Raw genomic sequence first — 25913 nt, forward strand, 5'->3', positions numbered from 1 at the left:
ATGACAGAAAGGTCAACATTTAAAAACCACAGAAATGTTTGTTTTCTTACATTAAACCATTATACAAATATACCCAGGGTAACACAGAGCTAGTTTGCTATAATCCGATTTAATGAGAAAAATGACTGAGCCTAGCCAGAAGAAAGAACGCATCTATATTACAGCAAACATATTTCCACTGAAATCCCTTCTGGACACTACCTTCAAAACATAGCCTTCTCTACACACCTTTCTTTACTTATACATAATATTCTTCATACCATTTTAATTTGCATTCTAATGAAGCTATCTTTGCCTTATTTATTTATATACTAATTAATTGTTTATCTTTGCAGTTATGCCAGCAGCACAAAAACTTCAGAACTGTTGGAAAAGATTTTCTATGCAGAACAATGACTGAAATTAACAAAAAGTGCAGGAAGTTCAACACCACTTTGGTAGTTTTTATTTTAACTGTTGATATTTAGAAACATTTTTGGAAATATGATGTAGATGTACTGTACGTGTCATGATAGGTCTGAATTATAGCACCTTCTTGGGGTTATTTAGAAAATGTGCAAAAAGTGCAACTTATTAAAAATAACAAGCATCAGCTATAAACATATTCTAAGACATTGCCAAGTGCTATAATGAGTTCATAAGTGAAAAAGCTGGACTTCTTTCAAATTAATGCGTCTTCCTAAAATTATTCATAATTTATTGCTATTTCTTCACTTTATCATCAGCATTAACAGCATGCCACCCAGCTTCTTCCATTTACTTCCATACCACATTTACCATTTACTTTCCGGAAGCTACTGGTCTCCACCCAAACACCTGGCTGTCACATGCATTATACAAGTCTAGTGTGCCCCCAGAGTGAAAGAGAAGAAACGACAGGTAAAAATGTAATGTTTGGACCAGAAGATGAATGAGAAAGAATAACAGTCAAGGATAGGCTAACATTAAAATGAAAAAATCAAAATACCAAAACGGTAAAGCCAAAAATATTAACTGCAAATCAGAGTTGAAAAGTACTCACCAAAGGTCTAAATGCTCTTGTATAATAGAAGTAGGATATGCAAGTAACAAAACCTTAAATGCTTACACCTAAAATTTCACAAGTAAGTACCAATGATGCAATAGGACTTAATAGTATAGGACTTAAAATGATGTAATAGGAGTTAATGGTATTGGACTTAAAACTATGTTTTGGTTAACTTGAGTTAGTCTTGTTTAGGATTTGAATGCTGTCAGATTTTGGGATGTGTATAATATAGTCATTGGATAGAAACCAGGGCAGGATTACCAAAACTGAGTTATAGTTTTAGTTTTTATTATTGCTGTATGTCATGTTGTGTGTTTATGTCTATTTGGATCTGAAGTGTGTTCACAGAAGGCTGGAGAAAGGGTTACCTCAGTGACTGTCTTATGTTGAACTCAGCTTTGTGCTTGTTCAATAAATCTAATGCAAATTGCAAAGTCTGGTGTAAAGAGAACATCCTTGGCTGAGATTATTGACATTAAAGTGCTCACAAATGGTCTAAACTACCAGACAGAAACAATGACACTAACTAAGAGAAGCACATTGTTCTTTTAGCAACTTATCCACAAAACTGGACATTTTACGTAGTGCGTGTCTCTCTTATATACTGGCGTGTAAGTGATGTCATACTTTGCCTCTTCCAGTGTCACAAGGTAGGAACAAGGTGGTATTTCTAACTACAAAATAACAGAAAAAATACAAAATGGTGAGCACAACATATGAAAAACATGATGGTAAAAATTCACATTTTTGCATGATGAGATACATGAAAAATAATATTAACATACCTGTACCTTCATCCATCCTGAACTTTCATTACAGCCTACTGGCTAGGCAAGGGCTTACCCTCCGGCCTAGTCAAGATGCCCATCTATCCCCTATGGCACTCAAAATACTAATGCATGGTAATTTAATTAGAAATTTGCATTTTCATTTTAATAACTTAATTCTTATATATATAAACATCAACGCGTGGAAGTGTGTGTGCCTGTCCTGCCCAGTAGTGAGAGGTGGAGTCAGGGAAAGGGCTCCACCTCAGAGGAAACAGAAAACTAAACATCTACACATGGAAGTGTGTATGTCTGTTTGTCCGGGCCGGAAGTGCGAGGCTACTACAACATTAAACTCAGAGAGCCGGCAAGGTGGCCCCAAGATAACGAGATGGAAGAAGAAAGCGACACTGTTGCCAAAGTAAAACCGCCAAGAAAAGAGAGAAACTCTTATGCAAGACGTGCACATCGGCAAAACAGTATCCCTTTACTTTTCCTCCTGCTGCTAATACACAAATGAGGCAAGCACATCAGCACAACCAAATCTAGGAGAGAGATGCCCAGAGTAGTTCCTTTAAATTACCTGATGTCACTGCATCTCAATTTTTTTTCTGACAATTTCAATAGTTTCTAGGACCCCCGGCTTTTTACAGCACGGGATTACACAGCTAGCATAAAAATATATATATATATATATATATATATATATATATATATATATATATATATATATATATATATATATATATATATATATTGTAACATATGTGCGACTAGGAAGACGTTCTATGGACCGAGCAAAGGTAATTCCACGCCAGGCCAGGGGGTGGTGGGGTGCACTAAACCTTCTCCTGTTATGTCTACAGACGAGCCGCGGGAATACCTGTCTGATTTAACTCTTTTAGGGCGGATGTCGACTTTTGTCGACAGGAGGGGTTGAAGGCGAATGTCGACAAAAGTCGACATCCAGGGATAGAGGGTGACAATCAGCTGTTAATGGCGACAAATCTCACTGTCACGTCACAGGCATTCCCTCTGTGCTTGGAGGAATGCTAGACTCGTTGACTCGGCAAATAAACATTGCGTGTGCGTGAGTTGCGAAATGTAAACAAAGGCAAGATGGCACCGACATGTGAAAAGGCAGCGAAGCAAGTGCAGAAAAGAAAACATTTGGCAGACGTTGTTTTGCGCATTATCGCGGAGTCGGACTCTTGATTTTTCAGAATCGGACTTTATTGGCAGTGATCAGGAGATCGAGCAAGAGAGTTAGAAGCAGGCATCAGCTGATCAGACACCAGCCGATGCCGCGCCAGCGGATCTGCTGCCAGTTGAGTGCCTTCGCGCAGCCGATGCATCTACGGCAAGGTTCGCATGGGATAAATACACATACATTGATCCGTTGAGAGCCGATCTGGCTACCGGAGTTTACAAGACGGCATGGCTTGCTTTTGGACACGACAGATCACCAGCTGCTGTACTTCAGGCTGCTCTCTCCTGATGCTGCTTTTCAGCTACTGTCAGACGAGACAAACAGGTAGGCAGAGATTTTTTTTGAATCGCGGGCTGCGTTTGCATCACAGTCTCGTTTTTCAAAGTTGAAACCCACAACGAAAGACGAGATGAAGCGCGCTGTGGCATTACAAATAGAGATGGGACAGAACTGGTGATATAACTTCAGGGAGCATTGGTCCAAACGTGTTTTGTCCCCTGGTGGCTTAGGTACGTGCTGCTGCAAAGTTTTATTCACTTCTGTAATAAACAGAAGCAAATCCCATGGGGTGAGCCAGGCTATAATGCCATACATAAAGTTCATAAAGTTTCAGAAGATGAAAAGAGGTGACAATACGGTTTTCATGCAGGCAGAAAACTTGGTGGCAGTGGCATGGCACGATGGCAAATGGGTGACTTGTCTCTCTACAGTACACACTAACAATATATGTTAGAAAATGCAGCAACAGACAATTGAAAAATAGGCATCAAAACAACACGTATTGTAAGGGGTGCAATGTGGCAATGACTGAAATTGGCTGCTTTGAGCGAGATCAGACTTTGCTGTGTAAAATGTATGTGATATGTATGTGAAATCATAGAGTATGCAGGCTCATACAACATGCAAGACAGTAACATTTGTCAAAAGTAAATATTTTTTGTTGATTTGATATGTTAAACAATTGCTTTGTGTTCTTTTTTAAAAAATGTTAGTTTTTGGAAAAATATTCAGCCCTGGGAGAAAAGAAACAAAAAAAAAATTAGCCCTAAAAGAGTTAAAACAGATGATGTCACTTTTGGTTCCAGCGCCCAGAAGAATATCACTCTGGTTCCAGCGCCTAGAAGATTATCAGTTCCAGCACCTGCTCTGACTAATGAAGAACATCACTTCCAGTCCCCTTACATCACTTCCTGTCCGATCCCTTAAAGCCGCCATCTTGACAAACCTTCATCAGTTCTGTTTTGGACTCGATATAGAGAACATATACAGGTGGCTGCCCCAAACCTTTTTAAGTGTGTCGAGTCAATTCCTTTTACAGTGGCGTAGCCAGCAGGATGGTGACCTCCTGGAGAGAACGGAAGTCAGAACAAAACAAAGACTCGTCACACTACACCAAACTCAAGAAAAGTCAGATGGGTAAGTACCGCTCCCGAATTGCCGAGTGTGGGTGGGTGTCAGGGAAAACTTGAGTATGCTTCGACCCATCATCCTGTTAAAGGTCCGGGGAAGAGTAGAAACGGGAACTACAGGATAGAACCTGGTGTGTCTGGGGACACATCGAGGACTAGGATTATGGTCTCCTGAGTATGGGGACTGCCCCTAAATATCCCACAAAAGGCAAGTCTTTTGATAAATGTGGGACAAACCCAGGCTGGCAGGTGGAAAACCTAATGGCCTGGACCTATAAACCTGCTAAAACAGTAAAAAAGCAGGCCATGGCTTTGTGGGCTAAGGTGGTTAGGTGGTTACAACCACACAAACAATCAAGCCATCAAAGAGCAGAGCAGGTGGCCTGCACTTTGTTGCTTCGTGCCCTGCCTGGAAAAATCGCCCAGCCGGCCTGGCACTTTACTGATATTGTTGTGCTAGCCGAGGCAATAGAACTCCTCAAGGCAGAAACCGGCTTGGGAGTATCAGAACGGGACTTGTGTGAACCCGGGCATACTTGCGTCCCTAACATAGAGTCTCGGAGCTGCAATGCAAAGCGTACTCAAGTAGAACCTGGGACGCATCGGCCGGCTCCGCGAAGCAACGACGGGGTCTGTGCAGTGATATAGGGGGAGGCGCGGTGTTCGCTTGCTAACCCTCTGGCCTTTACACATACGGGAGAAGTGTTAGTTAATGGAATTAAAGCTATAACTTTATTTGATTCCGGCAGTAACATTTCTATTGTTGCTTGCCATCTGGTACTACTGCGACAATGGTTAAAGATTAAAACCCGCATTACCTGCATTCACGGGGATGTCCGGAATTATAAATCTGCCAGATGTTTTATATGTCAGGACGGCGTATTAAAAAAAGTTGACGGTGGCGGTGATGGATAATCCTCCCTTCCCCGTGATATTAGGCAGAGATTGGGTAGACATTAAAAGCAGTAATACAGACACTTCTTCCCCAAGATTGCTAGGTCTAGTCATGCCTTATATACAGCCGGTGGGGGAGCGGGAGTTCGGCCTCTGGTGATGACGGGGGGACACCCGGGACGTCTCAGCCAAATACGTCATCATCAAGTGCGGAGTCGACTCGGGATGAAACCCCACCCCTTGAGGTCGAATCCGATCCCCTCACACGCCTGCAGTTTCAGTTTAGGCAGACCCCAGCTTCATTTAAAAGGGAGCAGTGGAACAATGACTTCCTTAAGTTTGCAAAGAATGCTGTCATTCTGATAGATGGCCAACGCACATTATATCCAATGCCACAAGGTCCTCATTTTGTGTTAAATAATGATCTGTTATATCAGGTAGCTAACCATGAGGGGGAAATGAGGTCATTGTTGTTAGTACCACGGACTTGCCGGCAACAAGTCTCTGAACTAGCACATACCCATCTCCTGGGAGCCCACTTGGGACCCGAAAAAACACTTCAGCGGATTAAGCTCAGATTCTTTTGGCCCGAAATTAATGAGGAGGTCCACCGCTTTTGTACATCCTGTCCGGAGTGTCAATTGAGGCAGATTCCTAGGAGGGACCGTGCTCCTCTAGTTCCATTACCCTTAATAGATGTCCCTTTTGAGCGTATTGGGGTCGATATAGTAGGACCCCTAGAACCCTCATCCAGAGGTCATAAATATATAATTGTACTGGTAGATTATGCTACCCGATTTCCAGAAGCTGTTCCACAGCTCTGCTACTTCAAAAGCTATCACACGGGAATTAGTAGGGGTATTTGCGCATCTCGGCATCCCTAAAGAAATCCTGACGGATCAAGGGGCACCTTTTACCTTGCAGACGTTCAAGGAGACTGCCAAGCTACTTCAAATAAAACATTTAAAAACCTTGGTATATCATCCTCAAACCGACGGTCTTGTAGAGAGGTTCAATCAAACTCTCAAACAAATGTTACGTAAGGTAGTCAATGAGAATGGGAGGAACTGGGATCAGCTCCTCCCCCTCATCCTTTTTACATATCGGGAAGTCCCTCAAGCCTCCACGGGGTTCTCGCCTTTTGAATTACTATACGGACGACAACCCCGGGGCATATTAAACATTTTAAAAGAAGGCTGGGAGGAAAAGGCCCTCCCGTCAACAAATATATTGGAATATATCACACAATTACACAATAGATTTGAAAAGATCAGACCTATATTAAAAACACATATGGAAAAGGCGCAAACAGCCCAGGTCCGATGCTATAACCGTGGTACGTCTCTTTGGGAGTGCCCGGGAGTTCGAGTCATGGTTTTAGTTCCTACCTCACATTCTAAATTACTGGCTCATTGGCAAGGCGCCTATGAAATTAACCCCTTCACCGCCCTCTGCCGGATATATCCGGCACCGCTGTTTTAATGCTAACGCCATACTGCCGGAATTATCCGGCACATTTGCCTGTGGTTATATGAATGCCTGGTAAGTAGTATAACTGACGGTTTGGCGTGGGTATTATTACTACGTTGTATTTCGACAAGTCTGTGGTTGTTTTGGCCGGTCATGTGACGTGATTCGCATGTAACAGCTGTGAATATGGCGAAACGTAAACTGACTTCAAGTGAGGCTTTGCAGGCGATTTTGGACAGTTCTGATCATGATTGTAGCAGTTCTGAAGAAGATTTTAGTGACAGTGATGAGCAGCAACGTGCGCTGCATGATATTGTGAATGAAGACGCATCGGATGACGGCGCTGAGTGGGTGTATCCCCAGCATCTCAGCTGGGCTGCTGCCCGTGGTGAACTACCTTTTCTGCATTCGTTTGAGGGAACGTGTGGCTTTATTGTTGATGTAAACAATTACACTGCTGAGCAGTTTTATGAGCTGTTTGTGTCACCTGATTTGATTAGACATTTTGTTCATCAGACAAATCTGTATGCAGCACAGTTTATTGAGAAAAATCCCAATTTACCTCCACATTCCCGTGTTCGTGCTTGGTTTGACACTGATGAAAACGAAATGAAAAAATTCATTGGGATTTTGATGTTGATGGGAATAATCAGAAAACCAGATATTGAGATGTACTGGTCTACAGATCCTATGTATGCAACACCTATTTTTGCAGCTGTCATGACACGTAACCGATTCTCTTTGCTGCTGAAATTCTTTCATTTGAATGACAACAGAAACGAGCCAGATAAGAAAGATCCAAACCGCGACCACTTGTTCAAGCTACGTCCTTTGATTGATCATTTATTTGAAGCATTTCAGTTGCCCTACATGCCAGGACCGTCAGTTACAGTTGATGAAAGTTTATTGTCGTGGAAGGGCCGCTTACAGTTTCGACAGTATCTACCATTGAAAAGGGCACGGTTTGGTATCAAGATGTTTTGCTTAGCTGAGAATTCAGGTTACATTTATAGATTTCGTGTATACACTGGCAACTTGCACAACATTTAGTGGTCAATACTGCTTGAATAAATGTAAAAAATGTAAAAAAAATGTAAAAAAGTAAAAAAACAAAAATTGTTCAGATTTCGCCTGGCTTGGGGAATATTTAGGGAGTTGGCGGTTAAAGGGTTAAGGAGAGAAAGGGACTGATCGATTATTTGGTGAAACAACCGAATCGTCGTCCCAGCGAGCGGATTTATTATTTCCATCTGCGGAAACCGTGGAAGGACAGGGATCTCGAGCCCTCCTCCGGACAGCCCCGCTGTCTCTTTGCTCATAAATTAAACCTTCTTTTCGGAGATAATCTGACTTGCCAACAACGACAGGAGCTCGAAGTAGTTATCCTGTCTGTCCCTGAGGTGGTAAGTGAAAATCCAGGCCGGACCTCACTGATTGCGCATGACATTGTGACGAAACCTGGGGTTATAGTCCGAGAACGCCCGTACAGAATTCCAGAGGAAAAAAAGGCTGAAGTGGAGCTGGAGATCAGACGAATACTGGACCTTGGTGTGATTGAGGAAAGTTATAGTCCCTGGTCCAGTCCTATTGTCATGATCAGTAAGCCTGATGGACGTTGGGGGTTCTGCAATGACTTCTGTCGGCTTAATCAAGTCTCCCAATTTGATGCCTATCCGATGCCGTGAGTGGACAACCTCCGCAAGCGGCTAGGTAACGCTAAATTCTTGACTACTTTGGATATGACTAAGGGGTACTGGCAGGTTCCCTTAACAGACTCAGCTAAGGAAAAGACAGTGTTTAGCAACCCTAGAGGGCACTGGCAGTATCATGTTCTCCCATTTGGACTACATGGGGCACCTGCAACATTCCAACGTCTAGTGGACAAAGTGCGTCATCCTCATAATTCATATAGTGCTGCCTACTTGGGAAGAACACTTACAGCAGGTTCGAGCTGTATTGCGGTCACTAGCAAAAGCTGGTCTTCGCATTAATCTGAAGAAATGCTACTTTGGGTTGGTCGAAGCCAAATATTTAGGCTATCTAATGGGCCGGGGTATGGTGAGGCCACAGTGTTCTAAAATAGATGCCATTATGAATTGGCCCCGTCCGATAAACAAGAGGCAGATTCAGGCCTTTCTCGGCTTAGCGGGTTACTATTGTTTTTTTACTACCCCGTTTTTCTGAGAGAGCAACGCCCTTGACAAACCTCACAAAGAAGGGGAGACCTAATCACGTGGTATGGGATGAGACATCAGAGGCTGCATTCAGTGACCTGAAAATGACCCTTACGTCAGCTCCTATATTGAAAGCGCCTGACTTTTCTATGTCTTTCATCCTCCAGACGGACACTTCGGACACAGGTCTTGGAGCTGTGCTGAGCCAATGTGTTGATGGAGTTGAACACCCCATTATGTACCTGAGCCGGAAACTGCTAGATCATGAAACCAGGTATGCGGCAGTGGAGCGGGAAGCTTTGGCTATTAAATGGGCGATTACTCAGCTGAGATATTACCTCTTGGGGCGTGAATTTACTCTTGTGACAGACCATGGGCCATTACAGTGGATGGCCTTGAATAGGGAGTCCAATCCACACGTCACAAGGTGGTTTTTAGATCTACAGCCTTACAAGTATTTGGTCGTTTATCGGCGTGGTGTACTGCAAGCCAATGCCAATGCCCTTTCTCGATGCCACGACTTCTCGGACAAGTATGCTCGACCCAATGGGTCTGCGCTGAGGAGGGGCCATGTCACACACGTGCAACTAGGAAGATGTTGTATGGATCAAGCAAAGGTAATTCCACACCAGGCCAGGGGGTGGTGGGGTGCACTAAACCTTCTCCTGTTATCTCTACAGACCAGCCGCGGGAAAACCTGTCTGATTTAAAACAGATGACTTCACTTCCGGTTCTGGCGCCCAGAAGAATATCAATTCCGGTTCCGGCGCCTAGAAGATTATTAGTTCCGGCACCTGCTCTGATTAATGAAGAACATCACTTCCAGTCCCCTTACATCACTTCCTGTCCTATCCCTTAAAGCCTCCATCTTGACAAACTTTCATCAGTTCTGTTTTGGACTCAATATAGAGAACATCTCTGTATTTATAAAAGACTCTTTTGCAGCCAGGAATAATATACGGGTGGCTGCCCCAAACCTTTTTAAGTATGTCGAGTCAATTCCTTTTAGAATATATATATATGTGTTTTGTCTTGGTAGAGAAATATATTGCTCTACTTTCCCCTTTTGTATTATTAATAAGTAGCCTTTGTCAGAATGCCTCAAATCTCCCAGAGTTACCACTGTTTATAAGGTATTATAGTATATAACTTCTCCCCACCTTCCCTCCTACATCTATAACCTCAGGCAATTAGGTGTAGTAAAAGACAAGCAGGAGTTAAGTTACAATTTAAACAATGTATTATTGATAATATTCATAAATAATAACAATATGCAAAGTACATTTGAATATTGGCAACCATACAACCTGATTAAATGGTGATGTGTAATTTCAGGTGGCACACAGACTTGTTACTTACTTCAAATGTCTCTAGTTAAGGCATTATTTTGTGGTCAGCTCTCTTCAGAATAGGCCACATGCCTGTCTCAATATGGCTGTGCTCTTCATTGTGTTGTCCTTTTCAGTTCTTGTATCAGTTTGGTAAGAGAGAGAAAGAGTGAGGGAGTGAGCAAATTAATAGATTCTCTGTCCAACCCATAGAACACCTTCACACCTGCCATCCCACAAAACCATTTGTTGAGCTAAAGTTTGTCAGTTAGGCAGCCTGACTTTCCTATGTGGGTCGACTGAGAGACTTCAGAGAAACATTAACCAAACTTGTTTAGAGGCACTTCCCCTCAGCCCTGTCATAAAATTCAAAGAGACCCATTCTTGAAAGAGGTGGGGTGGGGGGTTGTAAACATGAATGCTTCTCATTAATGTAACACTAATATTACATTGCTTTGCCTAAGTTATACAGTAAATAAAGACATACAAAATATTTATCAACCTATGCAAAATCTCACATCACAACAATACTGCATATATATATGTAATTCCATGGGGACCAGGGGGTAGCAAAGTGCACTAATTCTCCCTCTCGATCTTTTACAGATCATTCTAGGGAAATCCCGCCCGGCCCTGAGGCAGCCAATATACTGTATATGTATGTATGTATCAAAGTTTTAGAATGTGTGAGTAACAGCTTATTGGAAATGCTGGCAGATTAGAATGCACCTTTGGTGGTCTGGCTATTGTTTCTGAAACATTGTAACTGACAGAATAGCATCACTGGAACAATGTCAGACAGCTCACTAGACAGTGAAGAGCTCTACAAAAATTTAACTGAATTGAGTTGAACAAAGAAAAATGCCTACTGTATATACAACTACATCTGAAAGCAATACAGTGCCAAATCGAAATTGTTTTACTGGTTAAATGTATAATTCATACTAAACTATACTATAATTTATACTAAATTTATACTATACGTACTATTATAATTTTACTAAATAATTAATTTTTGTGTCTTTATGTCTGTTTTTTTACAGATCTGATATTTTGCAAATTAAGGAACACATCTAAAATAAAATCCTTAGAAAGCAGTATAATGGTTTTAGTCAAAGCAAGACTGTGGTTGTTTCTGAGAACAGGTAAAAAAACTGCTTACAGGAATGTCTTTGTAATATATTGGTATAACATTTTGGATGTTAAAAACTGTCTGGCTGAGAAATTAGAACACATTAGTTATTAAATACATAAAAAAGTATGAGAAATATATTCTTATGTCATTGAACATTGGCATAGGTTCTCACAGTATTATGAACATTTCAATCCATTGTTTAAAAATGTCTCAACCTATTTTGTGCTCATCGTGGCCTTTTAAAATATAGTCAATTGTTTAAATCATTATAAAAATTCAGACACAATTTTACCATAGTCTAAGATTAAATAATAATGTGGATCACTTCTTATTTCAGGTATTTCAATAATGCTGAACATTATGGTAAAATATGTTCATTGCTTTAAATGTGATCAGTCCCCACACAAAAACTACAAAGACCCAATTCTCTCAAAGGAATTTTTAATAGTTTTCTCTGACAAGCATTGAAAGGCACATGAGCTTGTTAAAGAGGTGTTGTTCAATTGAGGAGCAGATTTTGCTGGAAGCAGACAGGTATTGTCTTGGGTTAGCATGTTAGCTGCCACGGGCAAATTACCTAATAAAGCTTAGTCGGAGAAAATTTAATCATCTACAGGGTGCAGGACCCAGGCACCATTTATGTGGAAGGCATGCCAGCAAAGAGTGCTTGTCTTTGGATACTTGTACTCCAAAAGAGTGAATACTAAATTCAGAGTGCTTCGGGGTACAGGCTCTGCAGTATCTTCAAGCCAAATCTCCTCAAGAAAAAGTAAGTAGCTGTAATTTAGCGAGAAATAGCAGAAACTGTGGATTTATATTTTTAACAAAAAATAAGGAGTATTGTTAGAATGGTTTTGTCATTGGAATTTTTTTTCTATTTTGCTTAAATAACTGAAAACTAAGAAGGTTATTATTGTGATTATTGTGATTTTCTATTACCAGTGGTACCTTTATAATAATAATAACTAAATACTTCTATATAGTGTTTTTCTCTTCTAGATAAAGTTCTTTACATAGACAGTGGGGAAGCACCTCACCCACCAAGAATGGATAATATCCATCCATCCATCCATTTTCCAACCCGCTGAATCCGAACACAGAGTCACGAGGGTCTGCTGGAGCCAATCCCAGCCAACACAGGGCACAAGGCAGGAACCAATCCCGGGCAGGGTGCCAACCCACCGCAGATGGATAATATGATGACAGCCATTTTTTGCCAGTAAGCTCACCACTTAATAGCCAATAGAAAGAGATAGTTAGCCAATAAATGACAGGGGATAATTAAGGGCTGGAATGACCAGGCCGTGGTGGGCAATTTAGTCAAGACATCTGGAAACATCCTACTCTTTTTCCTTTAAGAAGCCCAGAGATCTTCTATGACCACAGGGAGTCAGGGCCTCAGTTTTACGTCTTCTCTAAAGGGAAATTCTTTGTCCCCGTCAATGCAGGGTAGATTGGGATCCACTATAGACCACAGGGAAAATGCCTCTCAATACCTCCTCCAGCAGGAACTTAAGCTTTTCCTAAATCGTCTCCCATCCATGTAATGGCTGGGTCAACATAGTCACTCGCTCAGTATTCAATACATGGTGAATTATTCATTTTGTTCATTGATTCTTGTGGAAAATGTAATAATAGCAGTAAGTAGCAGGAACAGTATTACAAAAGGATATTTGAATGGGTTCAGGTATGCACATTTTTCATGCTTTGGTCCTGCAGGACCAACTTCATTGGACAGACCACTGCCTCACATTTCATATCATCTCTCTAGACACGTCTTCTTCTCCCTGCTCCTCACAGAGCAGAGAACCAGTGGAAGAGGTTCGGAGACAACCTCAAGGCCTGCCTTGCAAAAGGCCAGATCAATGTCATTGAATCAGGGACCTTAGTCATGGAACATCCCTTGTGGAATCATATCATTCATTTAGTGACAGATTACTTTGAGGCCAACAGTTGAGGCAGACAAAATATACTGATGGATGGGGAGAAGGAAGAATAACTCTGATTTACAGAGCATGCTTCAAATGGAACAATAGTCCATAGATCTACAGTATATGAAAAGGATTGGACTCCTCCATCACCTAGTGATGCAGAAATAACCTTGATGAGTGTCATTTTTATTGTAAGTGACCACAATTCAATGTTATTTGAGTAAACAGACTAGCTGTGTTTGAGAAAACTGTGAAAACACTGCACAACAATTTTTTTGGAAAGTCTTGCTTCCTGAAAAGGTTTTGCTGATTGTGACAGGCACCTACTGGGTATGCACAAATATAGTTTTGGTTTTACTGCATCACGTAGGAACTCTGAGAAATAGACATTTATATGTTAACTGACAATAACGTATTTAGTCACGTTTATGTTTCACATAAGCTATTAAATTCAACAAAATTAAAAGTGTTTTGCTCCTGATTTTCTTTTGTATTCAATGTCTGGTGCATCACGTTGCAGTGTCCAACAGTAGTCAGCAAGCATTGATGGATTCCAGTTGCCCTGGTATGGTTTCTCCATCGTAGCAATGTCCTGGTGAAACCTTTCACCGTGTTCGTCACTGACAGCACCGAGATTTGCGGGGAGGAAGTCCAAGTGTGAGTGGAGGAAATTAATCTTGAGTGACATGTTGCACTTCATTGTCTTGTATGCTTTGAGAAGTTTGTCTACCAGCTCACTGTAGTTTGGGGCTCTGTAATTACCCTCAAAATTGTCAACAACGTCTTTGAAGGCTTTTTTTCCGACCCAACTAACAAATCTTCAAACTGCTTGTCACTCATAACATGTCTGATCTGGGGGCCAACAAAAATGCCCTCTTTGATCTTGGCATCAGTTATTCTTGGGAACATCTGTCTTAAATAATGAAAACCTTCACATTCCTTGTTCAGTGCTTTCACAAAATTCTTCATGAGTCCCAGTTTTATGTGACGAGGTGGCAAAAATATCTCTGCCGGGTCAACAAGATTAATGTGCCACATTTTTCTATCCTGGAACTAACTTTTTACGGAGTGGCCAGTTCTGTTGAGAATAGTGTGACTCTTTGGCACAGCTGTCCCATTCACAGATGAAACAACAGTGTTTTGTACAGCCGAGCTGCAGTCCTAGTAACAGAGCAACGACTTTAAGATCTCCACAGATATTCCAGTTGTACCTGCTATACTGGACGTGCTTCAGCAACAGTTCAATATTCTCATACGTTTCTTTCATGTGTGCTACAAAACCAACATGTACTGAAGGATAAACGTTGCCATTGTGTAGCAGAACAGCTTTCAGGCTTAACATTAACGAATCAATGAAGAGACGCCACCCTTCTGGGCTGTGATCACAACTCAAGGCCGAGAACAATCCTTCAATGTCACAACAGAAACAGAGACTGCAGACTTGTGCAAAAAATTTGGTTATATCATGATGAAACACAGAAATTTTTGTACCTTGTGACAGCAAATACCATTCCTGCAGTCTCGAACCTAGCAACTTGGCTTTTGCTTTTGACCAAATTGTTCAATTCGGACTGTATTATCAGATGTGGATCGCCTGATGAGCACAGTTCAAAATCCGGGTCAATGTCACTGTCAGTACCCTGCATTGCAGTTTCTTCATCTGGTTCGTCTAAGGTCCAATCCTCTGGTGGTTTTGGAATTGGAAGACCGTCATCATGTGGCCATCATTGCTGAAGGCAGATTAGGATATTCAATTGACTTCTTGTTCTTGTTCAGACACATTAGTCAAACAGAAGTAACAGTCCGTCACATGGTTTTCTGTTCTCGCCATATCATCAGGATCGGTGTATGCAAGCCACCTTTATAGCATCCTGAGACAGCGTCAAGCTCGTTCAGACCTGTCCAGGCATGCCCAGGATGTCAACTTCCACAAAACAGCTTTCAACCTGGCCTGATTCCATGCCCGGACATGCCCAGGCTGCATAAACCGTTGTTGATAAGTCATTTACGGGAGCGAAAATGTTTAGATACAAATATAAGAAAAAATCACGACAAAACTGAAATGGTATGTGGTGGGTAAATTAAGCTCAGACACCAGGATAACTATTTCCTGGACTGTATTTAGATACAGATATTTAGAGTGCAAATCGAACACTGATATACAAAAGTCAGAAATAAAGATGAAAACCAAGCTCAAGGTCTAAACACAAAATAAATGTCAGGAGATTCAAATTCTTTCTAGCTATTTGTATTTTCTAAGTATATTCTCTTATGATCTATGCCTGTTTTGTCACTATTCTATTACTTTTCTAACAGTTATGACAGCCAATAAGAGTATAGAGCACTATAACCTCTTAACTATAATGATCAGAAGTGATGTGAGGCTGTGATTGCCATTTAACCACAGATACATAATCGTCAGATCCTGACATTTAGCAACTGGTTTCTTGAACACTCTGCACAATTGAAGAGAGCTTGATGTACTCTGTCTTGCGTGATAATTGGTGTGTCTTCTTCTCATCACCTTGGAAGTTTGGGAGGAGCTTTCAAATGGTTAAATTTACACTCTTCTCATGGTGTAGGCAGATGGATGATGGACACTTTACTATACAAAGTGTTCTTAAGACATAGACATATTCTTCAACAGAACTGAAGACATAACACAGAATCAAGTGAAAGCTGAAGCATTGAAAATATATTTGAGAGCAGGAAGAAAAAAGTAAAAAATATTATTTTTAAAAGCAAACATTTACACTATAACCTTCCATTAAAACATAAACAATATGGCAGTGCAATGTTGACTACAGATATAAATGTGCCAATTACTCTCAAATGCTGTTCTAGTGCTGTGTCTCCAGTTTGTTCTTGGAGATACACTAGGAATAAATGCTGAATAGACCAGTTAGGAGATGGTCAGTGAACCATAGTACTTAACATTGCCTGCTGAAAGACAGAAAAGATTATCATGCTGTTTGTTTTTTTTTTAGATGTGATTGGTGCTATTGATAGCTGTCTTTAGCTGTGAATAAGACAGGAGTCAAGATGAAATGTTGGGGTGCCAACTGGGCCACCCCATTTGCCCAAAATAATAAGTTCATTCAAATTAACAGGCACACAATGGCATGACAAGAAAACATAAGCAAAATGTAGCCTAAGGCTGCAGTTAAATGGCCCTAGAGATCAGTCAAGCTTTAGGATCAGAGCTCTGTAGCGAAGGTGGCTCATCTCCTGAGTGAGACGCCTCCTTTCGGGAGTACCCTGATTTTATAGCTTGTGGGCTGGAATGGACAAGGTCAGTTGCCCTCACTGGGCAGCTTCTCTGAGCTGTGGATGAAAAAAGCGACAGAAGAGTCAGCAGTTGTGCTTCCTGGTGTCCCGGGGTGGTAGTGCTTACATTTGATGACCCTTGAAGGCGAACCTCTGATCCATATGCACGACACAGCACATGTATTATAATTAAATTCCCCCATTGACAAGATTTAAAACAATATTTTCAGAAAACGATATGCTTCCCTGAATGCACAAAATATAAGAAGCACTGTGGCCAGGTTAGTAGAAGTTTATACAAGATGCAGCAATATGGTTGGGTTGCATTGCTAGGTGTTTAGCAGAAAAAGGTGAGTTCCTTGTTGTATAGGTATCTCCCAGCTGTGACACACTCATCACTCCTAGAAGAATAGACTATACCAGCTCTACACAAGTTATTGATGAGTGTATTGATTTGTTAAAAGGTCACCTATCTATCTATCTATCTATCTATCTATCTATCTATCTATCTATCTATCTATCTATCTATCTATCTATCTATCTATCTATCTATCTATCTATCTATCTATCTATCTATCTATCTATCTATCTAAGGGTTTTACATCATGTAGGTGGTGGCCTATAGCATTCTTCCCAAAATTCAGTGAAGATGATCACAGTCGCTTGTGTACTACATACTGTAACATTGCTCAGCTCAGCAACACATGACTTAAGAAAATGGACTTTCAAAAGACTGGGGATGATCAACCTAATGATACTGAAGTGAATGAAAGTGGGAGATGTCATAAATATGGTTCATTTTAAACCCCACTACCAAAAAAACGTTTATTAATAAACACATTCTTTATGGTGTGAATCATTTCCATATTCTCTTTTCAGTTGCTTTTCTGTCTGTTTCTTTTTAAACTGATGCTAGTTTATCTGTCTGGCACTACCAGTCACAATCATTTTCTTGGCTCTTTCTCACAGTAACCTTGTCTTTGATACCACATGAACACATTTACCTCTAATCGGTAAGGTACAGTATCCTTTGGACTTTTCCACTTCTGAAATTGTTCTTTTCTGGTACACAATTATTTTTTGGATGGTTTTTGAATTCTTTGTAATATCTTTCTTATCCCACGCTAGATTTATATATGTTAAAGATGTTTTACATCTATCAATAATTTAATCACTGCCGTGTTTTAAAATTTCCCTTGTGAGGTGGCCGAACACAGGTTCAAGCAAGGCCAGAACAACTCAAAAAGGTTTGGGACTCCAGCCAGGTATTCCCTTTTAATTCCTTCAAATTTCACAAAGTTAAACAGGTGCCGTCTTGTAATAGGGCAAGCAAAAACTAAATCAAAACTACTATAGCGCTTGGTAAGCAAACACAACAACAGAAAGTATTCTCAGAGCTTTCACTCTCCAGAACTGGTCTCATCAAGACAAGGCAACTTAATGGAGGCAGTCGGTCTTTTTATAATGGGAGGACTGGAAGGGGTGGAGCTAGTTTCCTTCACTGGGAGGTTTTTGGGAGCTGTGGGGAAAAAGTGAACAAATTTAGCGACAGCGCCCCCTCTTGCCCTGGTGGGTTACCATTTACCTCGGATGAGCCTTCAAGGAGATCCTCAGACGCACATGCGTGACACCCTTAATAGTTTTTATTTCTTTTTTGGTGCTTTGTGTCTAGAAATTATACTCTCATTTCCTAATAAATTTTGGTCACACTTACATTTTTACAGTATTCTCTACAGTATTTTAATATTTTGAAGGGCACTTAATTTTTTATTTGTATTGCTTCACATGGGATCCCTACTTTAAACTGCTACTTTTGCTAAGACTTTAGGCATCCATGCCTCTTAGGCTGGTGTGATCTTCAGTCTTCTTGACGATATTCTCACAAGCTTTGGAGATGCTGGCAAAAGAGCTTGGTGAGAATATAGTGAGAACAGCGTGACTGAATCTCACATCATTTAATGTTAACCAGTGAACTTATATCTGTTTAGGACAGATGTTAAGACAGTTTAGACAGTTAAAAAACACCAGCAAAACCAAGGAGCTGGTGGTGGATTTTAGGAGGCCCAGACCCCTCATGGACCCCGTGATCATCAGAGGTGACTGTGTGCAGATGGTGCAGACCTATAAATACCTGGGAGTGCAGCTGGATGATAAATTAGACTGGACTGCCAATACTGATGCTCTGTGTAAGAAAGGACAGAGCCGGTTATACTTGCTTAGAAGGCTGGCGTCCTTCAACATCTGCAATAAGATGCTGCAGATGTTCTATCAGATGGTTGTGGCCATGGTTGAGCGCCCTCTTCTACACAGTGGTGTGCTGGGGAGGCAGCATTAAGAAGAAAGATGCCTCACGCCTAGACAAACTGGTGAGGAAGGCAGGCTCTATTGTTGGCATGGAGCTGGACAGTTTGACATCTGTGGCAGAGCGACGGGCGCTCAGCAGGCTCCTATCAATTATGGAAAATCCACTGCATCCACTAAACAGTGTCATCTCCAGACAGAAGAGCAGCTTCATCGACAGACTGCTGTCACTGTCCTGCTCCACTGACAGACTGAGAAGATCGTTCCTCCCCCAAACTATGCGACTCTTCAATTCCACCCTTTTGGGTAAACATTAACATTATACAAAGATGTTGTCTGTTTTTTACCTGCATTATTATCAATCTTTAATTTAATATTGTTTTTTGTATCAGTAAGGTGCTGCTGGAGTATGTGAATTTCCCCTTGGGATTAATAAAGTATCTATCTATCTATCTATCTATCTATCTATCTATCTATCTATCTATCTATCTATCTATCTATCTATCTATCTATCTATCTATCTATCTATCTATCTATCTATCTATCTATCTAAAAGGCATTTTAATATGTAAATTAAATATTTCCATACCTAATAGCATTAAAATGTGCTAAACTGGGCTTCAGTTATTAAATTAATGTAATGAACTGCATTATGTATCTAAAGTTTTTATTGTTTGGTTTCAATGAAATGAACTTTACAGAGCCATAATTTGGACTATTGCTCAAATATAATGAAATGTAACTTTATGGATTAACTGTAATGCAGTGTTTTAAAAATAACTATCCATCCATCCATTTTCCAACCCGCCGAATCCGAACACAGGGTCACGGGGGTCTGCTGGAGCCAATCCCAGCCAACACAGGGCACAAGGCAGGGAACCAATCCTGGGCAGGGTGCCAACCCACCGCAGTAAAAATAACTAAATATTTATAACAATATTGTTTCTGAGCAAAGAGAAATGTATGAATTTTACTAGTCTGTGAAGGGACCACTGCAACAACAGATGTAAAAATTTCATTGTAATGTGGGAGGTTATTAGCACTAATCTGCGGCAAAGCGAGCTAGGGGTCCGTGGCAGTGCAAGTTTTAAAATAAAAACATTGTCGCTCAGGCTCCGTGGGGGAGGGTTGGGTTGTATTATGTAATATCATCTACTGTTGAATTCTGCTCTGTACTTGTAATATTTCTATTGCACTATTATATTGTATTGAGGATTACTTGTGTTCTGTTCCGTGTATTGTATTGTATTTTTCCTTTTTTTTGACACCCATTGCACATCCAACCTACCTGGAAAGGGCTTTCTCTTTGAACTGCCTTTCCCAAGGTTTCTTCCATTTTTTTCCCTACTAGGTTTCTTTTTTTTGGGAGTTTTCCTTGTCTTCTTAGAGAGTCAATACTGGGGGGCTGTTAAAAGGCAGGATTTATTAAGGTCCATTGCAGCACTTCTTGTGTGATTTTGGGGCTATAGAAAAATAAATTGTTTGTATTCTACTGTTTCACAAAAGTCCATTCAATTTTTTATCATTAGCTGAAGACTCAGCTAGTGTATCTATCAGTTTCTATCTTTCAGTTTATTTTATTACAAATCCTGACACAAGTCCAACTCTTCCTTGGCAGTTATAAGACTTTTATTCACAATACTGTATATTCCTTTGTAACTTATATGTCAGAAATAAGAATGAAAAATAATATTGATTGAATTTTAACTTTTGCCTTTGTAGAAATGAGTAAGTAATGTCATCACACAAATGTTGCTTTATAAATTAAACCATTTAAATAAACAGATTCTATTTCAACCACATACCATTTTCTTCTGCCTGGCTACTAAAGTATAAATCCACATCATTTTCTCTAAATAGTCTGATTTTCTTCTGACTTGTTAGGTTGCATGGTGACTCAAAAATGTCCTCGTATGTGTGTGTGAGTGTGCCCTGCAATGAACTACCCCCTGCCTTGTGCCCAGTGCTGCTTTGATAGGCACCTGTTATCCATGGCCCTGGACTGTAAAAGTGGGTCAGAAATTAGTTAAATGGATTGATCTTATAGAAGGAGGTACAATAGTAATCCCCCTTGCCATGTTTTTACAAAGCCTCTGACAGTGTAATACATAAAGCAAATTAAATGAATGTACTTTTGAAATTATAAATAAATGGTTTAACTAACGTCATTTTAATAACAGTACTAATTACAATAATGGCTGTGCAGATTAGTTGTTCTAAATGAGGTTTTAAACATTAGAGGAGAGGAAACGGAAGCAAACAACAAGGAAAAATATGTTGAGTTCTTTGTACTAGGCAATATTTATTGTGTTTGAAATGGTTAGAAAAAAAGCCTAACATCTTATGCATAGATATTTCTGTTTATATGTTTTCATAAGTGCCTGGCATGTATATCAAGCGTGAAGATGGCAGTCTTGCCATTATGGCATTTGCAATCCGTACATTCAATAATAATAATTGTAATAATACAATATGACATATTTTTGATAATGCATGTAAAGTTAATTTCATGTAATAATAATTAATAGGCTTAAAGTATAAGTAAAATAAATAAACAAGACTGAGGTAAATGTGGCTTGGATGCACCATTGAGAATGGCCTACACTAATATCAGGTGTCATGACAGTGATACTAGTTTACTGATAACTCTTTGACAGATTGAATACAGCTTGTAACAGTGACAGAAGATTGTTGTCTTTATTATCTTATGATATGTTATTAAAACTAAACATCTGTAACTCTTCCTTTGCTTTGACATGTTCACTGGCATTTGTTAATGATTCCAAAATCTTTGGATGATTCGTGACACATTCTGGTTCCCACTTTATACAACTGAATAAAATAATATTGAAATTAAATGTTAGGCTGGAGGGAAAATGAGTCTAAAAGCATGAAAACTGAAAAACACTGCATCAAATACTAAAATGGCATATTCCTGTATGCACCATAAAGGCTACTCTTCTCCTATTGCACCTTGCTATTTGCAAATGGAAAACAGTAAGCCGAAGTGATTTTAATCATTGCATCACAGAGCTGTGAAATTCAAAGGGATGACATGGAACTGATGCACTCTCTTAAAAGACAAATGTGTCAAAAGAATAAGCACTGGGCATTTACCTCTGCTGAATTACTGTGATTCTTTCTGCACACTGAAAGGACAACTCTGAAAATGCTTGCTTTAATAATAATTTGGTACTGTATTTAAAAAAACACACATAAATAAATGTTCAAAAGCAAGGGAAAACATAAAGGGTGAAAGAAAAAATTAGTTTAAAACAAATTTTAGACAACACTCTCACTTGTGTGTCCGTAGGAGACAGCTTAAAGGTTCTTGATGGTAGTTAGTTACCCACCGAACCAGGGATTGGAGCTTTTTGCTAATGTCTTCCTTCTTCCACCCTCTGGAGAACAGAAGACTGACAGCCATTCCACCTGTGAGGTCACTTCCACTGTCCTCAATCCTGGACCCGCCTCTTCCTGTCTGAAAACCATATGACCAGCTGTTTGGCCATCTTTGAGTTAGTTCTGTTTTGAACTCATGTCTGAGAAGACGTTTCTGCAATCATTGCTTTTTTATTTTTATTTTATGCAAACTTGGTGGTGCAATTATCCTTTGATGTTGTTGTGTTTTTTTTTAATGTTTTTACCAAAACAAGTCAAACCCATGAGAAAGAGAGGAAGGCCAACAGCCAGAGTAAAACTTTAAGAGTAGAAAACAGGGAAAAGTTTTCTTTTCCCCAATTTCAATGCTTATTGTAAAATGTTATTGATTAGATCCTGGCAGGTTTAAAAAAAAAATTTGAATACATCCTCTAAGTGAGAATTTGATTTTTTTCCAATTTCAAATAGTATACTGTATAACATCAGTTACCCACTGACTTAAAAGAGGTGGGCTAGGATTCTTCCAGGTGAGCAAGATAAGTCTAAGTGCCAATAGTGAAGTAAAGGCAATTACAGTTTTTTTGTCCTTCTCCACTTTAAGCCCATCTGAGAGTCCACCAAACACAGCTGTCTGATAGGCGTTTAAAGTTTTTTTGTCCAGAATGATGTTAATTTGATGGAAGCCCAAAACATATGGCCCAATGAAGTTGGAGCTCAATTGCAACGTTCGCAGGTTGGATCTTGCCCTGGAAACACTTTGGATAATTTTAAATGAGATAAATGTGCTCCACAAAAGATTATAAGTTGAATAAAGTTGAATGATTATATGCTTTGCGCACATGGAGCTAGAGTTTATTCTGTGCATGGCTGCTTTCCACTCCATTTCTGAGATGTTGAGTAAGAGATCCTTTTCCCATTGTACTCTGGGATCTTTGAAAGGAAGGGACTTTAAAATGTTTTTATAAATTATAGAAATGCTGTCTTCAGGAATGATCAATATTTCTTCTGGAATAGAAGTAGGTGGGAGGTGAGGGAAATTGGGCAGATTTTGTTTAGCAGTTTCTAATTTGTCTTCTTTTGCAGCATGTATTTCATATTAGTATAATATATCAGATTAGTATATATATCATATACTACTAATAGTATTAGAACATCATTATACAGTATTATATACATCATATATAGTATGAAGGATGTTCAATAAGTTTCCACACTTTTTTGTAACTCTATTTATTAAGAATTTCAAAAACAAATTACATCATTTTTCTACATAGTCACTTTCGTTTGCGATACAATTTTCCCAGCGTCGTACCAGTGTTTTAATGCCTAATTACTACTCCTCCCACCTTCACTGTTTCCAATGAAAATATAAAAGTGCGGAAACTTTTTGACCATCCCTCGTATATCATATTAGTATATTTGTATATCATTAGGGTTATGGAATTATACATACAGTACATTGTTTGTGTTATTATTTTTTATTTTAATTAGTCATAACCTGGTTGAGTACAATAGCGTTGTTTTCTGCAGATGATAGCATCTCTCTTGGAAAAGAGGTCTAAGAAGTATAGTCAAAGAGCAAATACAAAATGAAACCCCTCCATAGAGTGGTGCCTACAGTATGTGTGATATTTCTTATTTCCTGTATAATACACCTAAGAAAATCTGAGGGATTAGGAATAGGTAGTAAAGATTCTCTCAACAATTTCTCTCAATATTTCTCTGATTTATTTCATTCAATGTTCAGATGGAGCCACAGGAGACAGTATGCCAGCAGTATGGAGTGTAGGACAGGAACAACGCTGAATTTAAATCTCATTCATTACAGAACACTTATATACAATCACCTTCACTCATGCATGGCCAATTTAAAGTAATTGGTCCAACCATGATACACATTTTGAGAATATGGAAGAACACCATGCAAATCTTATAACCTGCATGTCCTTCAAATGGTAGACTTGGCTTTATACTGTGAAATTGGTTGGAATGAAAACCTGAACCAATGAAAGTCATGAGATCTCATGGAATGGACTCTGAGACGTCTAAAATAATGAAACGTTCCTAACAGGCCTTTGCATTTCACATTTGTTGTATCAATGCTATTAAACAATAATATTTAATTTCAAATAGAGGCAACTTTTGCTTTCTTATTATCTTTAAAACCATTTTCATTACTTTTAATTAAAAACACATTAACTGGAGCTCGGTGTACACAAATCTTTATATATAATATACTATCATGGCTGTCCATTTGTCTGTCCGGGATTTTAAATCACCGGTAGCTCACAAACCTTTTGAACTATTGACCTGAAATTTGGTACACATATACTACATGACGTCTACTATACACATTCGGGGTGATGATTGACCTCCAAGGCCATTCCTCTTTTTATTTTTATTTTTTTAAATTGTAGAATCAACACATGGCAGCAGCCAGCAGGGTGGCCGTGCGGTGTATGCGTACAGGCGCCGTTCTCATCCCTACCACCTTCATCATCGCTTACCCTACCTCTTCATATCCTAAATCATTCTGGAGGCAGAATGAAGATTTAAGTGCCAGCTTAAGTGAAAAATTAAAGAAAACATACTAAGTAATTGCAATACAAACACTGACTTAATCAGTTTTAGCATGAAAAGATGCCGACAAAAGAAGAGAAGAAGCGGGCTGCTAGGGTGGAGAAAAGAAGATCTGCTCAGAAAGCAGCAAGCGCATCAGCCTCTGAGCAAATGAATGCTAAACGTACAGAGAAAGAGGATGAAAACTAGGAATGCTCAAGTCAAGTGTGTTCACTGCACGTTATCATGCAGTGCGCCTTTACTGGTTTTTGATATGTTATTAATCGCATCATGTCCTGTAATTAACAAGGTCATTTTCTAATTATTTCACAGTGCTTGTACAGTATAATATTATGAGAAAAACACCTCATGATGGGGTAACGTAAATGAATGATATGATAAACAAGGTTAGCAAAGCCTCGGTGTGTTTTTTATACAATTCTGACTAAGTTCAAAGGAATAACATTCACAATTAGGAAGCATAGCCTGCAAAAACCTAAAAATCTCATTCAAAGTAAATAAACGTCTTAAGGAAAGTGCATACTTTTACTTGTAACAATATACAATGGCATGTGTGTTATTGCGTAGACATTAACAGTACAAACAATACTTTTGAATTATTGAAACAATTTATTAATATCCTATGACTCTGAAATGACAGTATAGTCACATATTCAGGGAGATTCTAAAGACCACCAAAGAATATACATGTAGACGAAATTAAAGAAGGTATGCAGTTTGCACCACCTTCCTGCACTAACCTATAGAGCAGAAGCCCCTAAACAGTTTTTATTATAATTTTATAAAATGTTGAGATGAACAAGAAATGTCAAGACAATTAATAATTGAATTGCCCACTAGAGAGAATAAATTTAATAATATTTTATTAAATGGGCCAAGGAGGCAATAGACTGAAAAGCTGCAGAGAACTATTATACCAAACAAAGCCTGATATTATGTACCTACCATCTGCTTCTCTTTTGAAGACAACATTAACCTCTCAACTTCAGGTTTTTGTCAGGAAACTTGCTGTAGTCTTGGATAACTCTCACTGCTTCAA

This window comes from Erpetoichthys calabaricus, chromosome 15 (genome assembly GCF_900747795.2).
Source record: "Erpetoichthys calabaricus chromosome 15, fErpCal1.3, whole genome shotgun sequence".
NCBI classification, from domain to species: domain Eukaryota; kingdom Metazoa; phylum Chordata; class Cladistia; order Polypteriformes; family Polypteridae; genus Erpetoichthys; species Erpetoichthys calabaricus.